The sequence below is a fragment of the Pinus tabuliformis genome, chromosome 1_2, assembly GCF_031772625.1.
Source record: "Pinus tabuliformis cultivar Carrire ecotype Pingquan chromosome 1_2, CPIR1, whole genome shotgun sequence".
Lineage (NCBI taxonomy): Eukaryota > Viridiplantae > Streptophyta > Pinopsida > Pinales > Pinaceae > Pinus > Pinus tabuliformis.
In genome coordinates, this window is record NC_142298.1 from 690,792,200 (window position 1) to 690,808,465 (window position 16,266).

Here is a 16,266-nt window from a genome sequence, read left to right on the forward strand (position 1 = left end):
AAACACAGAGAGGGTAGTAATCATCGGATTTAGAAAAAAACAGAGTATGCAACAGAAATGAGTTATGAACAGCAACTTGTATAGAAAAAAATAGAAATGTCATGCCGTTAAACCGTGCCATTTCCTGGTACACTATCGTTCCCGAATAGTGAGATGACACATAACCCGAGGAATCATAAGGTGAACCTCCCCCCCGCAATGCAATAGGCTGCCCCAGACGTCAAAGAAAGGAGCGGCACCCCAATCTATAATCAAGTCATAAAGGAACAACGTACGAAAATATGCCATGTTTAGAAAAACAACGGATTGCCGAAATCGAGGCGTAAAGTTAGATCGTGTATTACGTAAGAGGCTGCTATGATATGATGCGAGGACGTCTGTCGTACTTGCCAAATCTCAAGTGGTCATTGTCACCTCCTTTGCCATGATTGGTGTAATAAATGTCCATGCGGTATATAAGTCGGGAAATAATGTATGATTAGTGCCTAGGATATAAGAAACAAAAGAGCATTAGTATCCTACCTATTGGTGTAATTAATGTGACTTCGATACCATTAACAGTGCTCTGTTGCCGACAGGTGTCCATAACCTTGGCAGAGTTGTTTATTTCACCCCTGAAACCATGATCCTTTATGTGCATATTAAGGAATGTGATGTCAAAGTGTAGGCCATTATGCTGGCTTGGTAACCAGTTAGCCATAATGCCATTCACGAGGAGGGGGCGAAAAGTGGGCAGGCCGGCTCGTGATGAGACCTCCTGTTCCAAGGTTTGTTTATTTGCTATACCTTTTGGACCATATCCCTGGTGTGGTGGCCATAGTGGGAATGCCACTTCGCTTCCATCCTCATGATCATGGTAGGCTGGCTCTTGATGAGACCCCCTATCCTGCATTTGACAATTTATAATTCATTTGCTTTTTCTTTCTCTTTTTCATAAAGCACTTTTCCTTATATATCCACAAAGGGTGGTTCAACACTCCTTAAGAGTAGGAATGGTGGAAAAGTCTTATCATCTCAATAGGTGGATATAAACCCTTTGCTCTTATTCCTGAACAAAAAGAAAGAAAGAATGGCATGATAAAAAATAACCACTCAGAGAAAAATTAGTAAGACAATGACAACAAAAGATAAGTACATCCTTCCTTCTGTCCTCTTACCAATACATAGCCTTATAAAGATAGTGATTTATAATTTCCTGATTTCAGTGCGTTGTGCTTTTGGATTCATTGCATAAGTGCATCGTTTGCTTCTAAAAGACTTTGAAAGAATAGGGGCAAGAAGCATCCTTACTTGGACCAGCAAGAGGTTAGTTGTTTCACAAAGAGAGAAGAAGAATGCTAGATCAAATGAAGGAGCAGAAGTTTCAAAAGTGAAAATGTCGTTCCTTTTGAAAAAGGAACAGCCGAACACAGCAATGCCATTCCTTTTGAAAAAGGAACAGCAGAACATACCAATGGCGTTCCTTTTGAAAAAGGAACAAAAAAAATCAAAATGATGTTCCTTTTAGAAAAGGAACAACAAAAATCAAAAGTGTTGTTCCTTTTGAAAAGGAACAACAAAAAATAAAAAGTGCTATTCATTTTGAAAAGGAACAGCAGAAAATCAAAAGTGCTGTTCCTTTTGAAAAGGAACAGCAAAAAATCAAAAGTGTTGTTCCTTTTGAAAAGGAACAGCAAAAAATCAAAAGTGTTGTTCCTTTTGAAAAGAACAACAAAAAATCAAAAGTGCTGTTCTTTTTGAAAAGGAACAGCAGAAAATCAAAAGTGTTGTTCCTTTTGAAAAGGAACAGCAGAAAATCAAAAGCGTTGTTCCTTTTGAAAAGAAACAGCAGAAAATCAAAAAGTGTTGTTCCTTTTGAAAAGAAACAGCAGAAAATCAAAAAAGTGTTGTTCCTTTTGAAAAGGAACAACAAAAAATCAAAAAGTGTTGTTCCTTTTGAAAAGGAATAGCAAAAAAGTAAAAAGTGTTGTTCCTTTTGAAAAGAAACAGCAGGAAATCAAAAAGTGTTGTTCCTTTTGAAAAAGAACAGCAGAAATATGCAAATGCCATTCGTTTCAGGAACGGCAGAAAGATTGAAATCTATGTGTGCACAAACAAGTTTGAAGAAAAGAAATTTTGTACAAATTGCGAAAAGAAATGAATTCCTTAATGAATTACAGGTGAGGAAGATTTCTCTTCCTCTCCTAGATTCTCCATATCAGTGTCTCTGCGTAGCTGTTGGCAGAAGGATTCCCGAGTGAGTGCTTTACGATAGAGACGAACTCGGTGGCCATTCACTTTGAAGGTATATCCAGAACCGTCAATGGTGATTAAGGTGATGGTCCCATTGTCATGTAACTTCTGGATTTCGTATGGTCCCAACCAACGAGTCTGGAGTTTCCCAGGGAAGTCCTAAAACCAGGAGTCGTATAACAGAGCCCAGTCTCCCTCATGGAAGACGTTGTTTTTTATGAGGGCATCATGCCATTTAGCTCACTGCTGTTGCATCAATGTTGTATTTTGTAGTGCGGAGAGCTTGATTTCGTCCAATTCATTGATCTGTTGTAGTCGATTAATCTGTGCCTCAGTTAGATCTAAGCCATCTTCCTGTGTTGTTCGTAATGTTTGGATTTCAAATTCTATAGGGAAAATGGGTTGTTTTCCAAACACTAATTGATAAGGTGAATAACCAGTGGTGCTTCTCCATGTTATTCTATAGGCCCAAAGTGCTTCAGGTAGTCAGGCAGCCCAATCACGCCTATGTGATGCAATGGTTTTTGTTAGGATGGATTCTATTACCTTGTTGCTGATTTCTACCTGTCCGTTCGCCTGTGGGTGGTATGGAGTAGTAATTTTGTGCTGGACATGATAATTATTAAGTGTTGCTGCTAATCTATTGCCAGCAAATTGTGGTCCTCCGTCTGTGATTATTTCCCTTGGAAGGCCATAACGTACAAATAGATGGAAGAGGAACTGTATAACAAAGTCCTCTGTGGCTTTTGGCAACGCTTCTGCTTCAACCCACTTGGTGACATATTCTGTTGCCACCAGGATATATGTTCTCTGATTTGATGAGGGGTTGATGGGTCCAACGAAATCAAGAGCCCATCGCTCGAATGGTTCGATGACTAACTGAGGTTTGAGAGGCATCTCGTCAGCTTGACCAGGACGTCCTGCTCGCTGGCAGCTGTCATAGGCTTGGACGAATTTCTTTGCATCTCTGAAAATCGTGGGCCAATAATATCCTGTCTGTAATACTTTGTGTCCCGTTCTACGCTCAGCGAAGTGTCCCTCGCATGGTCCGTCGTGACAGGCTTTTAGGATGCGAAAGATTTTATCTTCTCGAACACATCTCCTGATATGCATGTCTGCCCCTGTATGAAACAAATAACCCCCAATCCAAGAGAATCGAGTACTCTTTTGAAAAATCTGTTTTTGCTCATTAGGGGTTAAGTGTTTATGTAGTTTACCTACTGCAAGGTAATTGGCAACATTGGCATACCAGGGTGTTCGAGCAACAACAACAAACAGATGTTCGTCCGCAAATTGATCTTCAACTGCTGCTGCATCAATTGGCTTTAGCATTCTCAAGAGAAAATCGGCTACAGGGTTCTCTTTGCCAGGCTGGTCCTTGATTGTGATATCAAATTCCTGCAATAAAATCAACCATCTAGTTATTCTGGCATTTGTGACAGGCTTATTTGCTAAGTATTTTATGGCGGAATGATCCGTATACAAAATAACAGGATAGCCTGTAATATAATGTCTAAATTTATTGACAGCATGTATTACAGCTAGGAATTCCTTTTCAGTAACAATGTAATTTAATTCAGCAGGGGATAAATTTTTGCTGATGTAATAGATAGCATATGGTTTTTTATCCTTTTCCTACCCAAGGACTATGCCAATCGCTGTATCTGAGGCATCAACTGATATCTGAAATGGCAGATCCCAGTTTGGTCCTCGCAGGACTGGGGCTGTGGATACAAGCTTCTTTAAATCCTTGAAAGCACGTTCACATTTTTCTGTCCAAAGAAAATCAACGTTACCAGTTAGTGCATATAAAGGTGCAACAATGTGTGAATAATGTTCTATAAATCGTCTATAATATCCAGAAAATCCAAGAAAGCTGCGTACCTCTGATTGAGTAGTAGGAGTGGGAATAAGCAAAAGTATTTGGATTTTAGCCAGGTCTACCTGAATGCTAGCTGCTGAAACATAGTGTCCTAGAATAAGTCCTTCAGTCATCATCATGTAACATTTTTCGTGACTTAAGCAAAGCCTGGTAGCTATATAGCGTTGTAGGAATTTTTCTAGGGTATTTAGTGCTGGATCAAAATCATCTCCATAAGGTGTAAATTCATCCATATACACTTCAAGTCCATCATTTATTAAATCTGCAAAAATGCTAAGGAAAGCCCTTTGAAATGTGGCGGGAGCATTACATAGGCCAAATGGTAGAACTCGGTAGGAAAATGTCCCCCAAGGACAAGTGAAAGTTGTTTTGTCCTGGTCTTCAGGGGCAATCTGGATCTGATTGTATCCACTGAAGCCATCTAGGAAGGAAAATAATTTTTTCTTGCCAAAGTATCTAGCACTTGGTCTATGAATGGGAGTGGAAAGTGATCTTTTTGTGTTGCTTTATTAAGTTCCCTGTAATCCACACAAATTCTCCATTTCCCATTCTTTTTTGTTACGACCACAAGTGGAGAGACCCATTTACTATCAGAAATAGGATAAATAAAATTGACATCTAACAGTTTTTGAAGTTCCACTTTCACCACATCCTTTAAATGAGGATTAAGTCTTCTCTGCGGTTGACAAACAGGTCTAGCATCTTTTTCTATATAAATGTGGTGTGTACACAAATGTGGGTCGATTCCTTTCATATTAGGGTAATCCCATGCAAATGCCTGTTGATATTTTCTTAATAAATGGATGAGCTTAGTTTCTTGTTCAGATGTGAGGTTGGCATTTATATTTAAAGTTTTTCCCGGTTCAATTTCCACAATTCTACTATTTGCGACAGAAATAACAGGTATTGTTTGATCATGTTTGTCTTTCAGAGGATCTTCTTCTAATTCATTATCAAATGCTACTTCTATCATGTGACATTGTGTGCATGATTTAGCTTTAGTTTGACTGATGAAATTATTAATGGCATCATCTTCTGTTTTAAAATCAAGTGCCTCTTGCAAAGTCAATGGAGACCTAATGTTATCAGTATGGTATGATACAGGATACTTGTTAGTTTTAATTATTGTGAGACTTGGCTGCGCTGGAGGGTATAGAACCAAATTCTTAATATCAGGTCCTTTAATTATGGTCATATTTCCTTGCTGGAAACCAATGTAAGCATCGGCGGTGGCAAGCCAAGGCCTTCCTAGGATTAGCGGATGTCCATCAAGTCGGGTTTTTGGATTAATTATCACGAAATCGGTCGAATATTCCCAGGAGTCTACAGAGACCATGACATCGTGTAGAGTACCTTTTGGTCTAATTACAGATCGGTCGGCTAATTCTAACAAAGTAGACGTAGGTTCTACAGATATAATGCCGAGTTTTTGACAGGTGGTGGTTGTTAAAATATTGATTGTAGCTCCTAGATCAACTAAGGCATTATACAAGGTCTGACCGTAAATTTGAACAGTGACAATTGGATTTCCTGGGTCTTCATATTTGATGGGTGTTTCTTTTCCAGATAAGAGATCAGATAAAGTACCGACTAATTGGACTCTTGGATTAGCTGTTATATTCCTCCTTGGTTTCTTTATGCACAATTCTTTGATAGTTTTTGCATATATAGGAATATCTTGGATGGCCTGGAGGAACGTGATTTTTATGTACAAATTTTGTAATTCCCCTAGAATATCAAAGTCAGGATATTGTAAAGGTCGAGGTATGACTAACCGTTCTAGGAACGGGGGAGAGGATGTGGTTGCTTGATTATGAGACTGCTGATTATTTGCATCCTCTTGCTGTAACTGATGTTCTCTTACTAACTGATCTTCATTATGAACTGTTTTATCTCCCTCATTTTCGATGATACGTCCAGATCGTAATTGAAGATAATTACACTCCTGCAAATCGTGTCCTATTTCTGGTGATTCTATGATTTGAAGAGATTGGACTGGTCTGTTATTTGGATTAGGGTTGGGTTGGGCTGGGAGTTGCGGTCTCAAATTAGACTGGGGATTTTGTTGTAGAGCTGGCAGAGTAGGTTGAGGGAGCGGAATAGTTCCTACTCGCTGTTGCATCGGTCTTTGCCAGTTTTTCTGTCAGGATGAACCTTGTGAAGTAGAGGGAGTCCATTGTGGAGGATATGGGCTATTTTACCAATATGGTGAATTATAAGGAAAATTCGGCCAACTAGATTGATTTGGATGATTCAGCCATGGGTTTGAAGAAGGAAACGGTGGTGGTGGCCAATTTGAGAATGGGGGTGAGGGATGATTTTGCCACATATTATATTGTTGAGAATTATATTGTGGAGGCTAAAAAGAAGAGGTTGGGTCTGAAAACATATAAGATTGTCTTTGCTACCACTGGCGGTGCTGGTTGATCAAGTATACTGATTCTGATTCTTCCTCTACTTCCTTGTATACAGCTTTTAATCCAGGAAGTGAGGGGCAGCTTTCCATAAGATGATCGTTTGTACAAATGGCACATGTTTGAACTGTATCCAGTGGACACTCCTTGTGACTATGTTTTTTCTGCATCGGGGGCAGAAGATTTCCAAATTTTGTTCTGCCTCCATCTGCTTCTGTTTGGCCTGCATAATATCAAGTTGTTTAGTTAGTGTCCCTAGAATATCAGTTTTAAAATTTTCTAATAAATTTCCAATCTCCACACATGTTACTCCTTCTGTTGCTATCTTATTGTCTCTTGCAAACCGATCATATTCTGCCGATTTTATTCTTGTGCTGCCTCTCGAACTCTTGATGCATAAATCAATAATGTCAGCAAAATTCTCTTGATAAATATCCCCTTTTCCCATAATGTTTAATGTTTCGATCCACTGTTCTTTCATGCCTCTTATCAATGTAGTTTTTAACACATTATCAGGTAAAGGTAGTGATGCATAAGGAGATCTTTGTAAATTATATTGAAAACGTTCCACATATTCTTCTAATGTTTCATTTGGTTTGGCTGTCATTTGAAATATTTCGTCTTTCAATTCTCTAGACCTACAATAATCCTGATATTTTTTTAAGAAGGATTCTTTCATCTGATCCCAATTGTTGATGACCCCACCACCTAGTCCCATAAACCATCTTAGAGCAGCTCCCTTTAATGTCGAGGGGAATAATTTCAATTTCTGGGGATTGGTGGTGTAATCATATCCCCTACACAACACATCAAATTCGAATAAAAATGCATCTGGATCTTCTGATGTAAGACCGTGAAAGGTTGGGATATGTTGAAGAGGGATAGCTTTCATGGGTGCATTTGCTGCAGAATCCACTATAGGATATTGTAATGTAGAGGTTTGAGTATTTGGCTAATTCTGAGCCATAGGATCGAATATGTGCCAATAACCTTCTGGGATATCTAGGAGGGTATTCCTAGGTTGAGAGGGAACGATTTTAGCAGGGATAGTTTTAATGACACTCCCTTTATCTGGGATAAGAGGAATACCTGATATCTGAGGATATTGGATTCCCTCAACAATGATTTTCGCAGCGCTCCCCTTATCAGGGCTACTTAATGGCTGATCTATTCCAATGGGAGATTTTGGTTCCTCTGTTTCCCCTGTTTCCCCTTCTCCTTCACAAAAGTTATTGAAATTCCCTTCCTGCAATAGTTCTGGAGTAGAATTTTCAATTTCCTGAAAGTCCTGCTCTTCAGTTTGACTATGCACCTCAGCAAAGGCTACAGATGGTGATCCTGTGGCTTGAAGGGAACTAGTAGGCTGCTTAGAAATGGTTTTCCTGAAACCTACTGATGGCTGAGATTCTGTTTTCTTAAAGATTTCGTCTATGAAAGTTGTTCGGCCAAGGGTCACCGGCCCCTTAGCTTTTTCAGGTTTGGATGGAAGCCTGATATTCTTTTCTGGTTTTTTCTGCTTAGTCATGTACTCAAGTAAACTGCTAAATTCTATTTTATCAAAGCAAAAGCAAATATGTTAGGAAAACGGACGGTGGAGCAGGGCTTTTACATGCTCCGCACGCAGGTTCTTATCCTTCGTTTTTAAAATCCAACACTTCCCTAGCAGGTTCGTACACTACTCTGAAAAATACAAATGGCTACACTCTTTCCTCGACAACGGTGCCAAAATGTAGAGCTATAAAAAGGGTCTCTTTCACCTCTAATTACCTCACATTAATATGTCAATCCGGGAATGTTTTTGTTATTTCAAAGAGTGACTCAATCTGAGGCTATTTGTCAGAGTAATGCTAGTAGTACAGTGTCCTACAAAAACACGAGAGTAAACTAATGCTTATCAATGACTAAGTTCCTTCAAATGACTAAAGCACACACTCTTAAAGCTAGGAAACTTTATCAGTCAAGGTTTCGACAACAATAGCCCATCCCTTTGGAAACTGATGGAAAGGAAACTAGAGCATGGATCACGGGTCTGGGAGCAAGGAAACAAATGCAAAGGCTCACTACAGCAACAGATCGTTTCTCACACCAAATGCGAGTAAATGAAACGACAGATAAAAATGGAATGACAAATAGGAAATTGAACAGAAAATCTAGAATGGAACAGCAATGTTTAAAATGGAACAGCAATTATGAAATGGAACAACAATCACTATAACTAAACCTCGCGAGTAACAATCAACTCAAATGCTCTCAAAAACTCCAATCTTTCATTCTCCAAGCAAACCACGCAACCAACTAAAGGAACAACAATAACTCTTAATTATGGAACAACATGAATCCTGAATCATAAAGAACACACCTTTCAGATAATTACCTTAACACACATACTCAGCATAGAAGCTTCATAACACAATGATAACACTGTTCAATTAAGTCTAATAAGATTTCATTCACTCTGAAAGTATTGAAAATATAATGCAGAGTCAATGGAAAGAACATTAATGAACGAATCTTAGCAGAGCATGTAATGTAACTTGTAGAGCATATCAGATTACCAACTAGTGACGATAAGCAAACCACGCAGAAATCAAATCGTAGTGATACAGAAGCAAGTGTCCTCCGGGGCCGGGCCCTTAGCCTCAAGGGTACACTGCTTTAAGCTAATCCAGATGCAAAGATAAGATAATCACCATGTTTATATTAATGCATAGAACAGAAAGTACAATGAGCCAAGTTCAACAAGACTTGATAATCAAAGTTCAGTCTTTAACAAAAAGTTACATAAAAAGCATCTCCCCAGACTAACAGTGTCGTCCTTTTATATAAGGGTAACGACGGAGATGTCTAAGTGATAAGATAAATAAAGCAACGATCCCTCAGGATCGAAGATCCTGAGGGATTCGCCAAACTGTTAGTCCCTAATCACTTCTTTTCTCCTCCGCCGAGCTGGTGCCTTCTCCACCGTTTCCAGACCAGTTTTCTTCAGCCTGCTTTGCCTCGTTTGCACTCGGTCCTTCGTCAAAGAGATAGCAGTTACTCTATTCTTATCTTCTTCTTTGGAACAACAGCTCCTCGTTTTTACCCTTTCTTGCACAGGAGAATGAAAACTATCAGTGGATAAGTCTTGCATACTAATTCCACATATTTTATCACAATTCTCTATTGTTTTCCACATTCATGATGTAAAAGATTCATAAGTCCTACTGAAAAGCCATTGAAATGATCATTAAAAACATACCTTTTTAGTACTCCACAAAGATCATTAGGCCATGGAGCAGGTGTGCAACTATTGAATATCTAATGAAGTGTGAGATCTAGTATGCTGGTTATGGGTTTGTGATGCTTTGCTTGATTTGAACCAAGGATGCACCTATGCAGTTGATGATGGATGATGGATCGGGATCATAAGGCTTAGAATGCATTATCATTATGTGGTTTGATCATGGATATACTAGATCTGAATTATTGATGCATGTTTTATTGTATAAATTGATCTGGGTATGACTGATGTTTGGAATAGCCGCAAAGTTATGAGTAAATATTTGTAGATATTTACACGGGTTGGCTTTGGTAAAAGTGAGTATACACACTGGTTTGGTTCATCATAGTAGTCTATATATTGTGAGATATGATATTTGAATTTGCAGTTGGATTTGGTTGTTGTTGCAGAGTTTTGTGTTCTAGTGACTATGTTTTGTTGACAGGGTTTTAGTGATTCAGTGTTCAGTGATTCAGAAATGAATGATGCAAGTGTAGTTGATGGCTGTATTGTAGTGGTGATTGATTTTGTGCTTCAATGTTTTTGATGGGTCCAGACTGAAAATTGGATGAAACGTGGCCTTCATATTATGGTGTTGTGATGAATCAAGAAGGTTGCAGCCTTTAGTAAGCCGGCGCCTACGTACTAGTAAACAGATAGCCTAGTATAAGAGCTAGGGGGTTGTAGCTCCGTTCCAGTAGTAGCTGGAGAACGAGAGAAGGTTGTAGCCTTCTGCAAGTGGGTGCCTACGTACTGGTATGATTCTGCGCCAGTACAAGATTGTAAACAGGTTTTTCTTATCTTAAAGAAGACAACAACAGGTGGTTTTTGTCCTGCATTAGGTTTCCACCTTATATCATGGTGTTCATGTGTGCTTCTTACGTGTAATGATATGTTCTGTTTTAATACACCTATTTACTGTCCATATGGTTTATGAATTTATGATGCACTGATTGAAGATCAACATATAATGGATTATCTGAATGATAAGTTTACTGGATATACGCTAGTTGCATTAAACGCAATTGCGTGTACACATGGGTTCCCTTAACTGAAGTAGCGTATATGAATCTAAGTATGGAAATGAAAAATTTAGTGATTTGCTAATACTGATTCACACCCCCCCCCCCCTTCTCAGTATTATTTCCAACAAAGGTGTCTTTTGAACTCCTATTTATCCTACATTAATTATCAATCTAGGTACGACTTTTTATCTCAAGAGTGTACTCAGTTTGAGGCGAACAATTTATTTTAAGAGTAATGTTTTCTAATTTGTAGTACAGTGCTAAATACAAGAGTAAACAAATGCTTGAAATAAAATCTAATTGCAATCAAAAGAAACTTAATGCTCTGAAACTTAAATCATTCACTCAGAAAACTACAACAATTTATTAGTCAAGGATGCAGTAGTGATAACTCTTTCCTCTGTCAACTGATATAAATGAAATCAAATATAAACAAGATCCATAATCTGAGAACTTAGACAGCGATAGCCAATGTCCTTTACAGTTGTTGATCTTACACTCCACACTAAAGCAATTAACTGGAAATGATAGATCACTAATGCTGCTAACAAAAATGTAGTAAACACACTCACTGCAAAATACTTAAAAGAAAAACCAAATACTTGTAGGAAAGAAATAACACCTATCTAGTATGAATGAACAGCAATGATAACCTAATAGAAATGAACAACAACGCTAAATGGAAATGAACAACAACGCTAACTTAATGGAAATGAACAACAACGCTAACTTAATAGAAATGAACAGCAAAGCCAAATGAACAGCAATCTGTAATGAATGACAGAGTCCGAAGTGAACAGTGAAGCTTTATAACCAGAATGAACAACATAACAATTTAAGTTGTAATGAATAGTAATCTTGTTATGGTGGAAGAAAATGGCAACGCGATCCAATTACGATTTCATGCACGAAACGATTTCAGGAAAATGTAAAGGAACAGGAAATTAGAAAGCAATGCGATTCAAAGCAATGAAAAGTAAATCAAACCATCACACGACTGGAACTATAAAATAATGGTACAGGTAGCAAGTGGATCCACCAGGGCCGGGCCCTTAGCCACTAGTGAAGCACCGTCGAACTTACTCCAGTATCAAATAATGGAACGGCAACTGATTTATGTATTAATCATGTATAAAAAGTTTACAAGCAATTGTACTCTGTTTTAACCAATGAGAGTTGATGATCAAAGTAATGGCACAACAGTAAGTTTTGCAAAATGATAATACATGCCCCTTGGGTTACAAGCGTTGTCCCTTTTAATAAAGTCCAGGCAGATATATCAAGAGTACAAATAAGTTTTGAAGCAGCGATCCCTCAGGATCAAATGATCCTGAGGGATTCACTCTATCTTTGATTTCCAGTTTATCATTTTGTCTTCTTGCGCTGATGCCGCGCTTTCCCTTTCTTCTCCTAGACTATGTGCTCCAATCTTGATCTCCTTGTCTGGATACGGCTTCCTGGGGAAGGGACAGCAGTTGCTTCTGCTTTGTCTTTTCCTCCCGAATAGTATTTTTCAATTTCCTTCATTTTCTGTATAGAAAAAGACAATAATCAGTTATTTTGTATCAATCACAAATCTCCTTAATTCTACCATAATTCTTTAACATATTACCATTTTAGAATGTAAAGGAGTTATGATTCAAAGGAAAAGATAAAGAAATAAATGGTAAATACATACCTTTTCCATTGCTCAACACACCCCCATGCTTACCCTTTTTCATGCCCTCATGAAAACCATGTAATTTGCATGCAGGGTAGTTAGAGAATAGGCTAGAGAGGGATTTTCATGAAGTGGTCTAAAACCATGATTTGCAGTTAAAGCTTAAAAAATGCATCCTACCTGCCCTTCAGGTAATTCATATATGGCCTTATACCCTCCTGCAGGATACTAGATAATTGGGCTTCAAAATCTATATCCTAACCAATACAGTCCTTCCCTCAAGATGAGGTTACTATATGTGATCAGGCGGTCGGCAGCTAACTTAAAATTTTTGTAATTGAATGGCTCTCTGTCCTAAACATTCTGATTGGAAGTCTTCCATCGGAGTTTGGCTGCTACTATGGCATGGCCTTTTATAGACAAGAAATGTTCTACCCCTTGCTGGACAATTGCTTTGTGGATGAGTCCAATGTCTGGATCACACCCTCCTTTTTCATTAGGCTTTTATGCTTAGTCCACAGTTGTAATGGGTTTTGCGGTTCACCCCTAACCCAAAGGTCTAACCCGTTTTCTTGTCTCTGAAAAGTGTTATGGGCCTTGAGCCACTTTAACTGGTTAACAACAAATGAAATGAATGATTGAAACTGGCATCACACACAAAGGGACTAGGATTCTTCTCCATTTCCTCCTCCAATATAAAATTATGCAAATAAAATTCATAGAGTAATCGTTGAACTTTTACTCCATAATGTTTACAACAATTTATAAAATCATCAACAATTTTTAATTCTATAGGCTTCCCTGCCTTAACAACTTTAATTTTTAATTGCAAATATATTTCTAATAAAAACAAAGCATAATTTTTGGCAGGGGCCCTACATGCTAGGACATCTGTATATAGAGAACAGAGAATATCCATTTGACTCCTGACTGTTTTTAGTGTATTCCTTACCTTTTCAACTTTTTCCTCTGTCGTCCAACATTTATCAAAAGCCTCGCTCTCCGATGCATTGATGTTCTTTACTTGCTGCTGTAACTTTTGATATTTTTCCTGAGGAACAGTGTCTTTTGTGAGCTTTTCTATAGTCTACTGAGCCTGTGCCAGATCCTCTTGGAGTTTTACTACCATAGGGTCATTGTCCGTCGAAACACTCTTGGGTTGAAGATATACCTGGATATTTTTATTATGATTTCTAGTCCCTAGAGTCTGTGTCTCTTTATCATGAAATGTTGGGTTGGTCATGACGCTAGAGGACAGTGCCTCTGTCTAGACATCCCTATTATAGACTGGTGTATCCTCTATTTGGGCCGCTCTGTCTATAACAGCCGCATGTTGTTCCTTGCTGTCTTGAATGGATATGGGCTCGGTTTGAGTCCCTGTGGCCTTTATTTTAAGGGGTTTCATTCAGGTGGCTACATCTCTTGTTCTTGGGGTTATTTTTGAGATTTTCCCCATTTTTGGGGCCCTTATCTGTTGTTTGAGTTGTTTTACTACATTTAGTAGCCTTTGTTGTTCCTTTCACAGCCTCTTGATTTCATTCATCTTCTTCTTCTTTTTCTTGGGAGGAACAGTTGTTTCCTTGACTGGACCTGGCTGCTCAGTTGGGTTTTGTTCTTTAGGGACTATGCCCTCACCCTGGCTTGTTTCCATATTTTTTGTTTGGAACACTTCTTCAGTGTTCTCATCATCCTGATTAGGTTCCTCAGGGGAGGTAACCCTGGTTTGATCTGCCATTTCCTAATTGGCTTCTGCTTCTTCTTCTTCCTCATCATTCATCTCCTTGAATGCACTCTTACTGTGAGCAGAATGTTCCTATGATTGTGCTTCTTCTTCTTCCTTGTCATTCATCTCCTCAGATGCACTCTTACTGTGAACAAAGTGTTCCTGTGATTGCCCTGCCTCAATATTGAGGTTGAGCGGGCTTTGGGGTTGAATATACTCACCCATATTGGCCAAAATTTGGGCCAATTCATCTTCTTACAATGGACTTTGTAGTGGACTTGCACCAGAGCACTTCGTTTCTTCCTCCAATTTTTCTTTCAATTCTTCTTCCACGTTTTCCCCTCCTTTGAGTTGTGGGGGTTGCTCATCCTCAGAGCCCTGTATTTCTAAGGGTTGGCTACTGTTATCTTGGATATTTCCCAACATTCCCCTGCTTCTCCTCAATCTAGAGGGTTGTCTGCGTTTCTATGGTCTAGTTGATGTGCTGGTGGTTCTTTTTCTTTTTGGGCTGGTAAGGCCAATCCCCCATCTATTGAAAATGTTGGCGTTATGATACAAGTGTTGTCCTTGATGGAAACTCACACAGGTGACAGATCATAGTGCAACACGTCAGTAGCAAAGAATTGATGATCAGACTACAAAGAATGAAGAAAGAAAAGTATATACGCAGGTTCACTATATACCAAGTCTTGTACACACGCAGGTTCACTATATACCAAGTTGCGTATATATGCAAGTTCGTTATATACCAAGTAGTGTATACATGTAATTTCACTATATACAAGGGCGCGTATATCATACACATGCATTTTCATGGAAGGAAAGGTGCGTACATGTCAGAAAACTAAGTTTTGGGTCTGTGGTATTTGGACCTATGGTTTTGGACCTTGGTATTGCGTCCGAAGTATTGAACCCAAGTATTTGGTCCCTAGTATTGGTTCTAAATGGTTTTTCACCATGGTATTGAATAAGGCCTTAGACTATAAAAGGGGAAGTAAATCTTTAGGCAAAATCATTCACTCAAGTGTTGAATATCTGATGAAGAGTAAGATCTAGAATACTGGTCATTGGGTAATGGTGCACAGCTAGATCTGAATCAAGGAGAAACCTGAGCACTAGAAGAAGGATAAGTTTTATTGATGGGTCAAGATCTTAAGGCTTGAATAGTAGTATCTTTGTGTTATTTTGATCTGTTATATTTGGTGCATGACTTGATCTATAAATCTAATAATCTGGGTTTAACTGATGTCTGAATAAGTGAAAAGGGTAAATTATCTTTTATAGATCTGTACACAGGTTTGACATAGTAGAGGCACATATACATGCAGGGTCATTAATTCAAAATAGTGTATACGCAGGTGGACATTAATACATTAGTGTATGCACACAGGTTCTTCATATTGAAGTAGCGTATGTCTCATGAAACATGTTTTAGCTACTTCTGTTTATTGTTGTAGTGTTTTTAGGTTCAAGATTGGTTTTGGTTACTGTCACTGTATTCTTGTTACAACTTTCTGAGAAGTGATTGGTTGATTCAGTATTGGTTTGTACAAAGGAGATTGGTTGATGCATATATAATTGATGTTCAATTGATGTTATTCATGGATCCAGTCTAAAAATTTATGAAACGTGGTCCCTGGAAGAAAAGAGAAGGTTGTAGCCTTCTACAGGTCAGCACCTATGTACCAGTACCTCAACTAGTACAAGAGCTAAGGGGGTTGTAGCTCCCTTCCAGGAGAAGTTGGAGAATGAGAGAAGGTAGTAGCCTTTTGTAGGTGGCAACCTACGTACTGGTATAAGACTGCACTAGTATAGAAACATTGTAAAAAGAAGTTTCTAATTAAAAGAAGATAGAGACGAATTGCAGCAGGTGGTTTTCACCCACATTGGGTTTCCACCTTATATCTTGTGTTCTTATGTGTGACTGCCTGTTCTGTTTACTGTTTATATGGTTTGATGCACAGATTAATGATCAACATTTGAAGAATAATTTAAATTACAAGTCTACTGGTTATACGATGGTTTCCTTAACTGTAGTTGTGTACATACGTGGTTTTCACTAACTGAAGTA